This window comes from Coffea arabica, chromosome 10c (genome assembly GCF_036785885.1).
Source record: "Coffea arabica cultivar ET-39 chromosome 10c, Coffea Arabica ET-39 HiFi, whole genome shotgun sequence".
In the NCBI taxonomy this organism is placed as follows: domain Eukaryota; kingdom Viridiplantae; phylum Streptophyta; class Magnoliopsida; order Gentianales; family Rubiaceae; genus Coffea; species Coffea arabica.
In genome coordinates this window covers 32787745-32803688 of record NC_092329.1, presented here as the reverse complement: position 1 = coordinate 32803688, position 15944 = coordinate 32787745, and the positions used below count along the sequence as shown (strand labels likewise).

Here is a 15944-nt window from a genome sequence, read left to right as displayed (position 1 = left end):
AGCCAGTCATTTTGATTACCATTAGGAAGTGCTGCACTGGTTCTTATGTTCGCTGTTTTTGCCTTCTTGCAACACCCACCAAATGGGTTTTTGTCACTCAATTTGCTGTTAATCTCATGTTGGAAGGAGGAAATTGGGTGAAGGGTGTTGAGTTTGCATGTTTTTTGAGTCCAAAGACACAAATTATATCTGGTTGCTTGCTGGAAAATGGATATCCCTTCTCTTCCTGTCCCAAGTTTTCTTCCTTTACATCGTTGCTGCATTTTTCTGTCTTTCACGTTTAGTTGCATCATAGAATGTGGTGGAAATGAGTAATTGTATTTTGAGGAGAAGGTTCACGTAGCTTTGAAATTATTGCATTTGATGGTTATGAAAGTCTGCCTGGCGAAGTTAATAAAGCTCAAAAGCATGAAAGAAAATTGCAGAAAGCATAAGCTTCGTAACTTTGCACGAGTTTGCATAGATAATTTCTGAAAATTGCACTTTGGCCCCAAGTCTCCCTTTGTTGCACTATGGCCCTATAAACTTTCAATTTCTTTCAATTGGGTCTTTCCTTTAATTGCAAATGAGTCCCTATGCTTTATTTTCCTCGAATCTTTGTGATGATTATAATTTGACTCCAAAGCTTTGTTAATTTTTTGCAATCAAGTCCTTTCTTCTTTTGGCTTCTCAAATGTGGGTTGTCTACATGATTTAATTGATTCAATTTCATGTTTACTTTTATCTTTTATGATTATTTATTAATTAAAATGATGACTTGACTTTTTTATTATTTTGGAGGGCAAATAAATAATTTCTCCTCATTAGGAGTGCCAATTCAAGGGAGGTACACCCTAATACCTTATTTCTTACTTTATTTGATTCTATGTGCCTTATGTGCCTTTACATGCTTGATTGTATGCCTCTTGGATGTTTTTATTCATTTCATTTATTTATTTATTTACTTTATGGGCTTTGTACATTTATTTTAGTTCAATTTGATTATTTGAAAGGCACTTGAATGCCAAAGTTGTAATAGTTAGGGATTTAATTATTTTATTCCTTTTCCCTTAGATTGTAATAGGGCCTCCCCAAGTGTAATAGTTAGGGTTTCCTTTACTTCCTTTGCCTTGCGTGATTTGCATGCCTATGTGTTATGTGTTACTTGTTTTAATTAGGTTCTTGCATCTAGTCGAGCATGCTAAGTGTTATGTGCTACGTGTTTATAAGTGTTGGACATGTCTCCCGTGAGTCCATACTTGCATGTGTCACCTCATTTCATGCATTTTTTATTAGTTTTATCATTTGGCATGCTCCTCTAACCCTTTCCCTTTCATTTTAGGTTTTGCATCTCATGCTAGTTATAGGGACATTTGCTTGACGAGTCCCCTTTCGATAAGGGAAACGAGCGAGTATGGCTACAAATATAGTTTTAGCACGCTAGTTATCCTTTCTAATCAAAGGGAAAATTAAAGTCACAAAGTTAGGAGTCCTCGTACCCGACTTGATGCATTCCTCTAGGTTCATACATTTTCATACCATTTTCTCACCTTTTTATCCATTTTTTACTACTTATACCTTTTTCAATTTAAAATGACATGTCTCACACATTGCACTTATTTACTACTATCATACCCTATTTTCATCTATTTTGCACACAAACACTCTTACTTTCTCACTTGGCACACGTACACTTTCCTTACATGTGCACACATGCACTTTTATCACATTTGCATACTTCCACTTACACATTCTTGTTTTTATCATTTTTTCACTTCACACAAACTCACATTTTCACGTGGCATGCATTCATTTCACTCATTTTTTACGTCATTTAGGATTACGTGTGACCTCTCCAAAGGATCATTATTGGGCTTCACAATTAATGTGATTGGCACCACTCAACCTTTGAAGAGAAATTTCCCCCATGTCCCCCTAGGTCTAGGGTTTGCATTCATGTAGTACATCCAAATGTAATAAATTCTTTGGTTAAAACAAGAAAATCTTTGATTAAATCACGCAATTAGCCTTGGCTAGGTCGAAGGGGTGCCTTGGATCTTTATCCTTGCCTTCCCCTTCGTCAAATGTGACTCCCGAACCTTTTTCGTTGGTTTACGTGGACTAGGAGTCGTTTAAAAGGGATTTCTTATTACTTTTTCCTATTTTTTCTTTAAAAATTCATTTTTAGGTGACTTGGTACACCTTAACTCATTACCAAGTGGCGACTCCGATTTTTTTATTTCAAAAACCCTTTTTAAACTATAATTTTGGGTCAAATCGTCGCATTCTCAAACCCCCATTTAGACCCATTTTTCTTTTAAATCACAATTCATTTTCCAATCACAAATTGAATCAAAAAAATACATTTTTTTAAAAAAAAACCATTTATTTATTTATCAAAAAATGGGGCGCGACAGAGGTACCAAGTGGATAGGTGTGAGAAAGAAAAAAAAGTTAGGCATGACATTAATGAGAGGGACAAGTGTCATGAAACCATTGGATGGGGACTTTGACTAACTTTTCTTAACTTTACTAAACATCCATTTTGACCAAATGTTTCTTCATTTTTCACCTTGTTGGCTGAAATTTTGAGGAGAGAAAAGAGAGGAAATCCTTCATCTTGTATTTCAATCCCTTACTCCAATCTTGATTTCCAACCATTAAAAGTGAAGATTACTCCATCAAAGTTACTTATTAAGGAGGATTAAAGCTTCTAGTGGAGGGATTTGTGAAAGAAAAACCCTAAGTTATTATCTTTCTTGAGGTGTCAAGGTACCTTGCTTACAAACTTTCTCTTTACTTCAATTAATTGCTTATTAGTGGTTTTTAGTTGTTTTAGATGTTGTTTTGTGGAAAATTGGCACATGAATGCATGAATTTCCAGATTAGGGTCCATTTTTTTTCCCTTTCTGCCTGTTTCCATTCGACCAGGTTAGAGGCTGAATTGGCCTTAGCACAAAACATAAAAGTTGTAGAGAATGATGTTTTCTAGTTACCTGTAAATGTTCAGCCCAATCTGAGCTCGGTAACCTGAGATAAGATGGAAATACGCAGACTGGTCTAGGTAGGAGTTCAGCGAACAGGGTTGTCTTTTCACCCAATCGGACCGTGACGTTTCACCATGATCCCTAGTGAATTAGATTTTGACAAAAACATGAAAGTTGTAGCCAATAGTATAAAATAGTTTCATACAAAATTTCAGCTTTATCCAACCACTGTAGCATGTGAAATGACCAAAATACCCTTGACTGTCCATGGAACCTGTTTCGCGCCCAGAATTCTGTTTTTGTGTAGTTTTCCATTTTTTATCTTGAAAATGCATGATTTGGACTTAGAGGTCTTCATAAGAAATGTAGGGTTGTGTTTTAGCTTCGAAACACCATAAGATACACTTCAATCGGACTTCGGTAGTCTGAATTATTGCTGTTTAACGATTGTGCGGTTAGCCAACCTGTTTGTGAGATTCTGGTTTCGTATATTTCAATTTTGACCTAGATACATTGCAAACTGGACTGAGTGACCTTCTACAATATTGTAGTCCTATCTGTTAGCTTCGAAACGGTGTGTCTTGTACCTTCATCCGATAATCGTAGCGCCAATGGTGCCAAAACCGTAAAATGATGTCAAAAACTGTTTTATCCGGAAATGTTTCTAGCTTGATTTTTGTATTTATTTTTGTATTTATATGACTTTAAGCCTAGTGAATGGCTTTTGGACATGAGATTATTCTATATGAGATGTTGGGACTATTTTGAGGAAAATAATGAAGCCATTAATGGCTGGAAAATAGGTAAACACAAGGGACATGCCGTCCGTTTATCTTCTTGTAATTTGAGCAAGTTAAAGTGATTTTTGCGAATGTATTTTGTGACGAATTGGACGTATTTACTGAAAATGTTACCAACTCTTTGAAAAGGTGGCCGAGGGCTAAATTCCTATTTGAACGTGTATATTTCCGCTTGGCAAATAAAATGATCATTTTACCATTCTAAAACCTAATACCTCTTTGGGTTGAAATTCCAAACGTTTACTTACTGTTTACCAAAATATAGAGGTTGACCTAGGGTTCTCTCGGCCACAAGTGAATAACTTTTAAGTGAAGTTTTAAGAGTGAAAGTGAGATAGTTTTACCACCTTTTCATGATTTTCATCAAGGCATATAGTCTATTGATTTTGAGCTACATAAACGATTCCGGAAACAATACTTTTTAGCTTACCTTATTGGATTTCGATTTGTCGTTGGTTAAAGTGTTTTCTGCCGGAAATTTCATAACTTTTTTGAGTTTGGTTTCACGGTTGGTTTATGAACCCTAGTAATTTCCGTCCACGGATCCATATGCTCTATTGACACTTTAAACGTCATGCTAGATGGATTGTAATGTGTTCTTTGTTTACTTTTAGGTTTCATTGGTGATTGAGAAGTGGACGTTATTTTGCGTGTATAGGTGAGTGTTCCTTGTTTGTTATGTTTCATGATTATATGGCTTGTATGAATGATTGATAACATGTTAAATGCTTTCAATGATTGCCAAAACGAGTTTTCGAGGCGAGTGTGTACTTTATCGCACTCAGCCTAAATGGTTGTGAAATTTTAATGATTGAACGATTGAAATGTTAGTTGTGCATGAATGTAAGCCTTTTGGCTGAACTGGCCACTGCCCCTTGTTACCGGTCGTCTCGAGCCAGAAGCGGACTCGGTCGGGCGATTAGGGACCTGGGTGAACGTTTTGGTATACTCGAGTATTACCTTGTAGGTTGGTGGAGCATGGTGAATGAATGAATGAACGAATGAATGAATGAGGGTTTTACTTATATACAAATGCAATTTCAAATGATTGAAGGTATAAGGGAACGAAAGGAGAATGAATGAACGAATGAATGAACTAATGGCTCCTTGTGAGCACGTATCCTTTTAATGAATGTGTTTATCGCTTTCTTTTGTATTTGAATTATTGGTAACATGTAATGAATGCATTGAACTTCTTGTTGCCTATGTGTTCGGAACCTCACTGAGCTTATAGCTCACCCCTTTAGTTTGTTTTCCTTAACAGGGGAAGGCGAGCAAGGATGAGAGCCGGTATAGACTAGCTGGGTCTAGCCCTTGGTTTTCTTTTGTCACGGTTCTCGCCCTAGTGCTTGGCACGGGCTGGTTGTATGGTGATTTGAGAACCTCTGTATATTTGACGGTTGTACTTCTTCTTGAGATATTATTGTATATACGTTTTGTTTTAAGTTGGATCGTGGTTAGATATTCTTATAGTTGCTTGAAGTGATCGACTGAGTCCCGGCGAGAGCTGGGCAGGCAGTCCGCCGAACCCTTTGGTTCGCCTTAGGGGAAAGTGGGGCTGTCACACATCATGTCCTCGTTGTGTTAGCGGCAAACCTGAAACGAAGTCCATTGCAATGTTTTCCCACTTCCATTCGGGTATCTCAAGGGGTTGTAATAATCCAGATGGTTTTTGATGTTCCGCCTTAACTTGTTGACAGATGAGACACATTTGCACGTATTCAGCAATTTTCTTCTTCATGTTGTCCCACCAATAGGCTTCTTTTAGATCCTGATACATCTTGTTACTACTCGGATGGATCGTATACTTGGACCGATGAGATTCCTCTAAGATCTCCTTCTTTAACACTTCATCTTTTGGCACCACCACTCGGTTTCCGTATTTCAAAACTCCCTCGGGACTTAGATTGAAATCTGACAATTCTTCTTTTTCCGCTTTCTCCCTCCACTCCGTACCATAGTGTCGCGCCCCATTTTTTAAAATAAGAAAAATAAAAGACGAGTTTTAGACAAAAAGGCTTTTGATTCAATTTTTGATTAGAAAATGAATTTTTTGATTTTAAAAAGAAAATGAAAAACATGGGTCTAAATGGGACTTGAAAATGTGACGATTTGACCCAAAATATAGTTTAAAAAGGGTTTTTTTTTAATGAAAAATGGAGTCTCCATTTGGTATAGAGTTAAAGTGTACCAAGTCACCAAAAAATAAATTTTTAAAGAAAAAAAGTAGAAAACCCTTTTCAAACGACTCCAAGTCTACGAAAATCAGAGAAAAAGATTCGGGAGTCACATTTGAAGAAAGGGAAGGCAAGGATAAGAATCCAAGGCATCCTTTCGACCTAGCCAAGGCTAGTTGCGCGATTTAGTCAAAGATTTTCTTATTTTACCCTTAAGGTTTATCACATTTGGATGTACTATATGAATGCAAACCTTAGACCTAAGAGGGTATCGGAGGGGGTCGAAATTTCTCTTCAAAGCTTAATTGATGCCAATCACATTGATTGTGATGCCCAATGTGGACTCTTTGGAGAGGTCATGAGTAATTCAAAAATATGAGACTCTGAGAAAAGAAAAGAAATATAATAATATACAAATATACATGACATAAAGGAATGCATCATGTCGGGTACGGGGAACTAATGGTTGTCGCGCCCCATTTTTTGATAAATAAATAAATTAATTTAAAAATGTATTTTGTGATTGGAAAATGAATCGTGATTTAAAAGAAAAATGGGTCTAAATGGGGTTTTGAGAATGCGACGATTTGACCCAAAATTATAGTTTAAAAAGGGTTTTTAAAACTAAATACGGAGTCGCCACTTGGTAATGAGTTAAGGTGTACCAAGTCACCTAAAAAATGTATTTTTAAAGAAAAATAGGAAAAAGTAGTGAGAAACCCTTTTTAAACGACTCCTAGTCTACGTAAACCAAAGAAAAAGGTTCGGGAGTCACATTTGACAAAGGGGAAGGCAAGGATAAAATCCAAGGCACCCCTTTGACCTAGCCAAGGCTAGTTTCATGATTTAATCAAAGATTTTCTTGTTTTAACCAAAGAATTTATTACATTTGGATGCACTACATGAATGCAAAAAGAAGGAAAAAATGCAAACCTAAATTCTAAAATGTCTCTTGTAAGGTTTTTGGTCCCAACCACATGAATTGTGGCGGCCAATAAAGGAAAACCTTATAGAGGTCGATTAATGCAAATGATGGCTAAAGTGCAAGTGTGCAAGTGTATAAAAAGGTGAACGTGTGAAATTGTATGAAAAATCCAAGTGTTTGTGTGCAAGTGTATGAAAAGGTGCATGTGTGAAATTGTATAAAAAATCCAAGTGTTTGTGTGCAAGTGTATGAAATATAATGATAAGTGCATATAGGTGTAATTAAGTGCAATTTTGTGAAGTAGAAATCAAATTGAACACTAAGGAAAGGAAAAGTGATGAGGAAATGTGAATTGAAAAAAAATGAGTAAGTGATAAATGAGAATGAATGAACCTAAAGGAATGCATCAGGTCGGGTATGGGAATGACTCCTAACTTTTCGACTTCGATTTTCCCTTTGATTAGAAAGCAAAACTAGCGTGCTAAGGCTATCGAGTAGCCACACTCGCTCGTTTCCCTTATCAAAAGGGGACTCTTCAGGCAAATGTACCCTAACTAGCATGAGATGTAAGACCTAAAGTGAGGGGAAAGGGGAATCGAGGAGCATGCAAAATGATAAAACTAAAAAAATGCATGACATGTAATGAACATGCAAACATGTACTAACGAGGGGAAATCCCTAAGGGTCTAGCGTTGGACTAGCCCATTCTATGAATTCCGACTAGCGTTGGACGAGTGGAAACGTACATTCATCCATTCCATTCATCTACACTACAGAAAGCTAGTAGACATGCCAAACGCTCATAAACACGTAGCACGTAACACTTAACATGCTCGACTAGATGCAAAACCTAATAAAGCAAGTAACACGTAACACATAGGCATGCAACCATTACATTTGCTAACTAAAACAAAGGGGAAAGGGAAAATGGACCAAATTACTTGCTACGCCCTATCTATTACAAGCCAAGAGGTGTACACATACCCCATTAATAAAAATCAAAAGTAAATGAAATAAATGAAAGGAAATAAGGAGAGGCTAGGAAAGCAAGTAGACATGCAAATTTCAATTAGCACATTAGTCCACATAGGAGAGAAACAAAAGGGGTAAAAGAGATTATACCTCCCTGTTGGTGATACTAAGGAAGTAAACAAACTCAACTTGGCTAGAGTCACCCAAGAAAAGACTAACTTAGGCTAAAATCACCAAAAACAAAAGATTAATGCACCAATTTAGTGATAAGATATAAACTAAACAATTTGAATCCACCAAAACATCAAACTTTCCCTCAATTGCAACTCAATGAAGTCAAAACTACTTAAAGACCAAGGCAGAAGGCATGATCATCCAAACCCCAAGCATAACGTCTATTAAAGACCCAAAAGCAAGCACTACTCAACCATTTGAACCTAATTGAAACATTTAAAAACACAAAAAGTTCCCCAAGTAAATAACAAGATCCAAACAAACATTATGGAATTTTGAAGGTCCAAGAATGAACAAGGGTCCACGAATGATTTAAACATGCATTTTGAAAACTCAATAGCAACCATTAATCAACCAAATAAAACCAATTGAAAAATTTAAGAGCTTCAAAAGTCCCAAAAACAATGAAAGGCCAAATGATGACTCAAAATACACCCACCTTAGGACCTAATTGTAAAGAAATGAGAACATGCTTGGGCTTTTATGGAACATGGAGAAGCTTGAGGGATTAAATTGATTAAGTATTCAAATTACTTGGGCCATAGTGAGCCAAAGGGAAATTTGAGGGGTTTAAGTGCAAAGTTCAGAATTTGTTTCATGCATGCATACGTAAAGAGCTTCAAAATCTGCAACTAAAAAGAATGAAATCTGCTGACTTTTGCTTCCAAGCTTGCGGCAATTTCATCTTTTAAACACAACCTTCCGAATTTAGCACAAACTTCAATCAAACCTTCTCAACCCAATGTCCACACTTTGAGTTAAGCAACACAACACACAAATTGGCATTCAAACAAGTAAAAAAAAAAAAACACAGAAAAGAAATGATGCAAAACATGGAAAACTTTCTGCAATTCTCGGCCTTCATTCATGCAAGAAAACAGCCGTGGACATAAAAGGAAAGGAAACGTGCAAGCCTATCAATTAATCCCATAAGACCCAACTTAACACAAACCATACAATGATGCAAAATCAAGGATTCAAGATCCATTCCCCTCAACAGATTCACAACAACCAGAAAAACATTTCTTGCCGCCTCACCTAAACTCTAGCATGTTGGGTTCAAATTTCTGGTGAATTTTGGATGCCATACAAACTTGCCTAATGGCCAAACCAACAAAATTTGGATCCAAACAACAACATTACCCAGCATTCATCCCATTTTCAAACACAAAGTCTCATTTTTATGCACTAAAAAAACGCAAGAGAGAGCATGCGGCAATTTGGAAAATTTTTGGCCATTTGAGCTTTCATTCCAGAGACCACAGAAAACTTGCAGCCTAACATTCATTAGATTTCTCATGAGCATATAATGGACACAGCAATCCAGGAGTAGCAATAAATACTAAGAGTTGAACAACAAATTTCAGCAACCTAAGAGAAGAAAGCTTCGAGCTTTGGGCAATCAAAAGAAAAAATTCCACGCTGCTTCAACAAGCCAACTTCAAGCTTGTTGCAGCAGACTTGTATGCACAAATATATGCCAAACCATAACCCGACACCCAAACAAACAACAAGAACAAGAAGAGCAGCGACCAACGCAACATTAGAACAGACTTGCTCAACTTCCTTTCTACAATTCCAGCATGTTTATAAACGTTTATTTGCCTCGATGAAACTTGTAGATACCTCACCCAAATGACCCAAATCTTCAACCCAAATTACTTTGCGTCAAACAATAAAATCATAGTTTTAGCCACTGCCTGCCTTCCCCCAGAAAATCTGAAAAACAGAAAAATGCAAACTTTGGCTACTTTCTACAATTTTATCCGATATAATCAACCCAGAAGATCAGCAAAACCCATGAAAACCCAATAGTTCAAACTCACTTCCTATCAAAACCTGGTGATACACACTCCATAGACAAGATTAAAGCCATAGAGATAACAGCAAACCCCTAACTCAGTAACGGTTGAAACATCAATAGTGACACAAATAACAAAACAGGAAACAAAACGCGAGACCCAACTCAGTCACGAAGGGAAAACGGAGAAGCTAAGAAACCAGTTTTTAAAGAAAAGACCTGAGGTTTTTGAATCTGGATTCGGGTGAATGATGGAAAAAAATGAAAACTTCAGTCTCTTACCTCAGCTCCGGTACCTTCCTTTGCCGGCTTTCTCCTTGGTTTCCCGCTGACAAGACTTCCCTCGGTTTCTTGTTTTCCTCCTCCTCTGGTGCTGCTTCGTTCCTACTCTTGACCTCCCCTCTTTGGTCTCTCTCTTTCACTCTTTCTTTTCTGAACCCAGCCCTTTCTTCTGCCCAGAACCTATGCCGCCAATTATCCCTGTCCCCTTTTCCTCGCAAGCCTTTCTCTTGTTTCTTTCTTTTTGCCGTTCACTCCCTTTTTTCTTCCTTGCTGTTTTCCTTTTGGTTTTGCAGCCGTCACTTGATGCCTATTCTCTCTGATTTCTGTTTTTCTTCAGAATTTTCCTTTCAGCCGTGCTCTCTATCCTTCCTCCTTCTTGCGGCTGCTGATTCTTGTTCCTTTTATATGAGCTCCAATCCGTAAACCCTCTCTCGGATGGTGAAAAATAAAGAGCTTATCCTCCCTCTTCCATCCAGCCATCCGATGGCTATTGAAGTTGTACCTTGCACGCTGCAAAAAATTGCAGCGTGCATGCTGCGGTAATTTTTTTTTAATTTTAATTAATTTTTTTTAAAACAACTTGATAATTACAGAAATGATAAAATAAAATATAAATAATAATAATAACAAAATTACACAAACCAGGTAATAATAATAATAACAAAACAAAAATAATTTTAAACAAAAAACTAAACAAAAATGGCCATTTTTAATTTTTCTTTTTTTCATTTTTTCAAAATAAATTAACAAAAATAAACAAAATGCCAAAAGATTGAATTTAAGAGAAATAAACGTATTTTTGTGAACCATTTTCTTTTTCCCCCTTTTTTTCATTTTTCCATTTTTCCATTTTTTTCTTTTTCCATTTTTTCTTTTTCCTTTTCCCTCTCTTTTTTTTTTTCAAGAAATTCTATGCTAAACTTAAAAATAAAAAATAAAACTATAAACTAAAAGCTAAAAACCGAATAAACTAACACGACTAATAAAAAAAACTAAAAATAAACAGTAAATGAAATTACACCAAAAATTTGGTGTCTACAATGGTCGTGACTCAATTTTCCCTCTTATAGAGGGAATACGAGCGTGCTAAGGCTAGAAAGCCAAACTCGTCCATATCTCATACTCAAGGGGAGTTTCCTAGTCTAACCAAGCAAATGTACTAATCTAGGTCTAATGCTTAGATGAAATGCAAGTCTAATGTCATGTTTCATACAAAGGGGTAAGCAATATACATATAAGGGAAAATATGGGGGAAGGGATATACGTATAAGGAGGGATGTCATGCAAAACATGATAAAAGACCCTAAAAAGTAAAAATATGCATGAGATGAAGTGATTTTATCACACAATCATGATCTAACGTGAGAGGTCCCTAAGGGTCTAGCATTGGACTAACCCTTTACTAATGCTCTCTCACAAGTATTGGACTTGTGAGCTCGAGGGGAAGACCATGACTAGCATTGGACTAGCCACGGTAACGTGCATTCCATACACATAATCAGATATAATACTAAAAAAGCAAATAGACATGCAAAACGCATAGTTTCACCTAGCAAGTAACACATAAGCATGCTCATCTAGATGCCAAAAACCTAGGGAAAGCAATTAAACACATAGGCACACACAAGCACATAACACACAAGCCCTATATATTACATTCGGGGGAAGCCTACTACAATCTAAGAGGGGAAACGGAATAAAATAAATAAAATAACCTAGCTATTACAACTTTGGCATTCAAGTGCCTTTCAAATGATTAAAATTGAACTAAAAAAATAAATAAATATACAAAACTAATGCCAATCAAGCAAACAAATAAATAAATGAAATAAATAAAAAAACATTCAAGAGGCACACAATCAAACACGTAAAGTCACATAGGGCACATAGAGTCAAATAAAGTAAAAAATAAGGGATAAGGTGTACCTCTCTTGAGTTGGGGCTCTAATGAAGTGAATCACTTATTTACCCTCCAAAAATACAAAGAAAAGGTCAATGCATCATTTTAATTAACAAAGAATAATGAAATTGAATCAATAAAAACACTTAAACATCTAAACAGCTCATATTATCCAAATGAGGACCCAATTGAAAGAAAAAGAAAGTTTGAGGTCCTATTGATTGACTTTTCAATTGTTCGGGCCATAGCAGTATTAGGGAGAAAATAAGGGGTTAAAGTGAAATTTGTAGAAATTATTTTGCATGCAAAGGTCACGAAACAAGCTTCTGCAACAAAAACCTTCGGCAGCTAGTGTGATTCTTCTGCAAGCTTCTACCATTGTATGTAAACTTTTGGCAAACAAAGCTCATACAAAAACTTCAAATCATCTCCAATTAAAAACATTTAACACTCCAATTAACAAATGAAAACTGAAACCATTTGCCTATAAATGAAAATTTTCAGCAACCGAAAGTGAAACTTGCTGCAATTTTCTTGAGCAACCGAGACATGATCATGCGAAGTGATGCAAACAAAGCTTATCGGTTCATCCACCAAACCCCAGTGCTAAGATATTTAACCTATTGTTTCCATTACCCCAAAATACTACTACCTACCCCCCAACAGATTTTAACATGCAACAGGTGTGAAAATTGCAGCAAAGATGCAAAAGAAGCAACTTGCGGATGCATCTTATCAGCAAACTCAGGAAATTTGTAACCTCAACATGCATTCTATTCATCATGAGCACACATTTGGACATGCAACCAAGGAAATTTGGGACAGAGGGGGATCGTGTAATTTTCGAAAATTTTCATGCATCATGCTCGATGGCTTTTTTTTCTACAATTTTCTGTTGCAAGCGTTACAGCTTCAACTCACGCGAATGAAATACCGAACGATTGAACAATAACTCATCATTTAGTAACCAAACCCACACACATCTCCAAACATCAATTTCAACAGCGAGGAAACAAAAAGAATACAGCAAAGAAAGCACAACATTCACTTGAGATGTTGAATCAAAACATTCGAGGAAAACATTTCGACTTTCGGACCATGAAGCAAACAAAGTACCAGATATTTGCACAGGGAGTTTCGAGACAACATCTTGCAATCATGAAGGCTTATATGTAAATATCAGCCAAATATGAAAGAAATCACAAGCTTCGAACAAGCCAAAATTTGAATAAGCAAAGGAACAAATCTGCCAAGGCTATTGCAACAAACGAGAGCTTCAAACTTTGCTACAGCAGATTTTTATGCGCAACTCTAGGCATAAAACATTCTAAGACCAGACAAAAAGGTTTATCCAACATTGTTTTCAGCTTTGCAAACGTAAAACCTTTGGATTTAAGCGCGAAATTAGGATCAAACATGCTAACTGGAAACTTTTCCGTGACTTCACAAACCGCAAGGAAGCTTCTGCAATTTCTTTATGAGTTGTTTATTAGTCAGAAACCCCATCGATAATTGTCCAAATTTACCTCCAAAAGAAGACTATAAAATATCATCCACTAGTCTCAAGATCATCAATTAAACTAACCAAACTGATAAACAAAGCTTCTAGGACAAGAGCATGCAAGGTAAGGGCAAAAAGTCATGTAAAGGTGAAAACTTTCTACAATTTGTCACTCGGCTGAAACATATATGAAACAAATCCCACAAGACAATATAACTTCATCAGCGAAGAATCATCAGTCAACATGAAGCATAGACAGAACCAACAGACGACAAAGGAAAGCAAACAATCGACTAAAGAAAATAGCTTTTGACTGTAAAATGCAAGTAACATGCGAGGAAACTGCTACAAAATGATACACTTGCAGGTAAACTGTCTCTCTCAACTTCTAGCCATACTCACGAGCTTCATATGGGAAGTGATATGAACAAGAAATGGGCCGAAGGTTACCTGTTTTACCTCCTTTGGATCTAAAACCTCAGCTTGAGTTTGATGAAGAAATCAACCCCAGGCTCTGATGAAGAAACCTTCCCGTAGCTCTCTATCCCAGCAGCAAAGTTCTTCCTTTTCCTTCAATCTAACTCCCACCCAGATTCTCTCACATCTTTCCCCAGTCTGCTCTCTCTCTCCCCTAGCTCTATCTCGGTTTCTCTCCTTTTTTTTGTTCTTCTGTTTCCCCCGCCTTTTCTCAGCCGTCCCCTCTCCTTATCCCCCCTGTCTGCAGCTTACTCTTACTATTTATAAGAACCCCAGGTCCCTAAAACCCTCACCTCAAAGGTGAGGATGGGTTTTTGTATCAGAACTTGAGCCATTGGATCTCTTTCCTGCAAGCTGCAATTTTCCTCTTACGTTTTTGCTTTTTTCCTTTTTTTTATAATATATAATATAATAAAAATAACATTTTAAGTAAAATCAAATAAAATGAGGAAACCCAGGAATAAAAGATAAAATAAAATGCCTAACAAAAAAATTGTGTTTGATTGATGATTTTTCCTTTTTCTCTTCTTTCTCTTCCTTTTTTTTTAATTAAATAACAATGAACTTAAATCTAGACTAACTAAAGCATATTTTTGTGAATGATTTTCTTTTCTGATAAATTCTATGCTAAAATGACTTAAAAATAAAAATAAAAATAAAAGACTCAAAGTAAATAAAAACTAACATAAGAAATAAAAATAAAAATAAACAAAAAAACCCCTAAAATTTGGTGTCTACACATAGAATCTTCCTTCTGGACCTCTTTAATCTGCTCCAGTAGAGTGGACGTTACTTTAACGTTACAAAAAATTACCTTATGACTTCCAAGATAGGGTTTCCACTCACAAACCGATTCTAACAGATCCCATTCCTTAATCATTAACCCCGCAACTTGAGCCTTTCGACTTAAGGCATCGGCCTCCACGTTAACTTTTTCCGGATGGTAGTTAATGGTGCAGTCGTAGTCCTCCAGAAATTCCATCCACTGTCGCTGCCTCATAATCAATTCCTTTTGCGAGAAGAGGTATCTAAAGCTCTTATGATCAGAGTAAACCTCGAAAGTTACCCCGTATAGATAGTGTATCCACTTTTTCAGAGCAAAAACCCCTGCAGGTAACTCTAGGCCGTGGGTTGGGTAGTTTTGCACGTGAGGTTTCAATTTCTTAGAGACAAAAGATACCACATTCTTGTTTTGCATCAGCACACACCCCAAACCTTCCTGCGAGACATCAGTATAAATAGTGAAACTATCTATTCCGTTAGACAGAGTTAGAATCGGTGCCATAGTTAATTTTCTCTTCAATTCTTGAAAGCTAGTTTTACACCTAGCATCCCACATAAAACGATCATTTTTCCTTCTCAGATCAGTTAAGGGACCGGCAAGTTTGGAAAAGTTCTTAATAAAACGCCAATAGTACCCAACCAACCCTAGAAAGCTACGAATCTTCATGTGGTTTTCTGGCTTTTTCCAGTCAGTCACGGCCTCTACTTTCGCCGGGTTGACAAAAATGCCTTTTTTGGGTAATTACATGTCCTAAGAAAAAAATTTTCTCCAACCAAAACTCACACTTACTAAATTGGCGTACAACTGATGTTCTCTTAGGGTTTGCAAGATAATTCTTAGGTGCTGCTCATGTTCCTCACGAGTTTTTGAGTAGACAAGGATGTCATCAATAAATATCACTACAAATCGATCCAAATAGGGTTTAAAAATCCTATGCATCAAATCCATGAAGGCAGCAGGGATATTGGTCAGTCCAAAGGGCATGACTGCGAACTCATAATGCCCATATATCGAATTGAAAGCAGTTTTTGATATATTCTCCTTCCTAATTAACAATTGATAATACCCCTGTAAGAGATCTAACTTTGAAAAGACCACTACATCTTGCAACTAGTCAAATAGCTC

The 15944-nt window shown here is 36.6% G+C and overlaps 1 long non-coding RNA gene across 1 annotated transcript; it reads right to left on the bottom strand.

The window, feature by feature from the left end:
• Window positions 1-9285: 9285 nt before the first annotated feature.
• On the bottom strand, window positions 9286-10524 carry LOC140015605 (uncharacterized). The gene is made up of 2 exons (XR_011822246.1): window positions 10158-10524; window positions 9286-9793 (listed from the first exon to the last, which is right to left on the bottom strand). It is a non-coding gene; the product is annotated as an uncharacterized lncRNA (long non-coding RNA).
• Between the last annotated feature and the right edge of the window lie 5420 nt (window positions 10525-15944).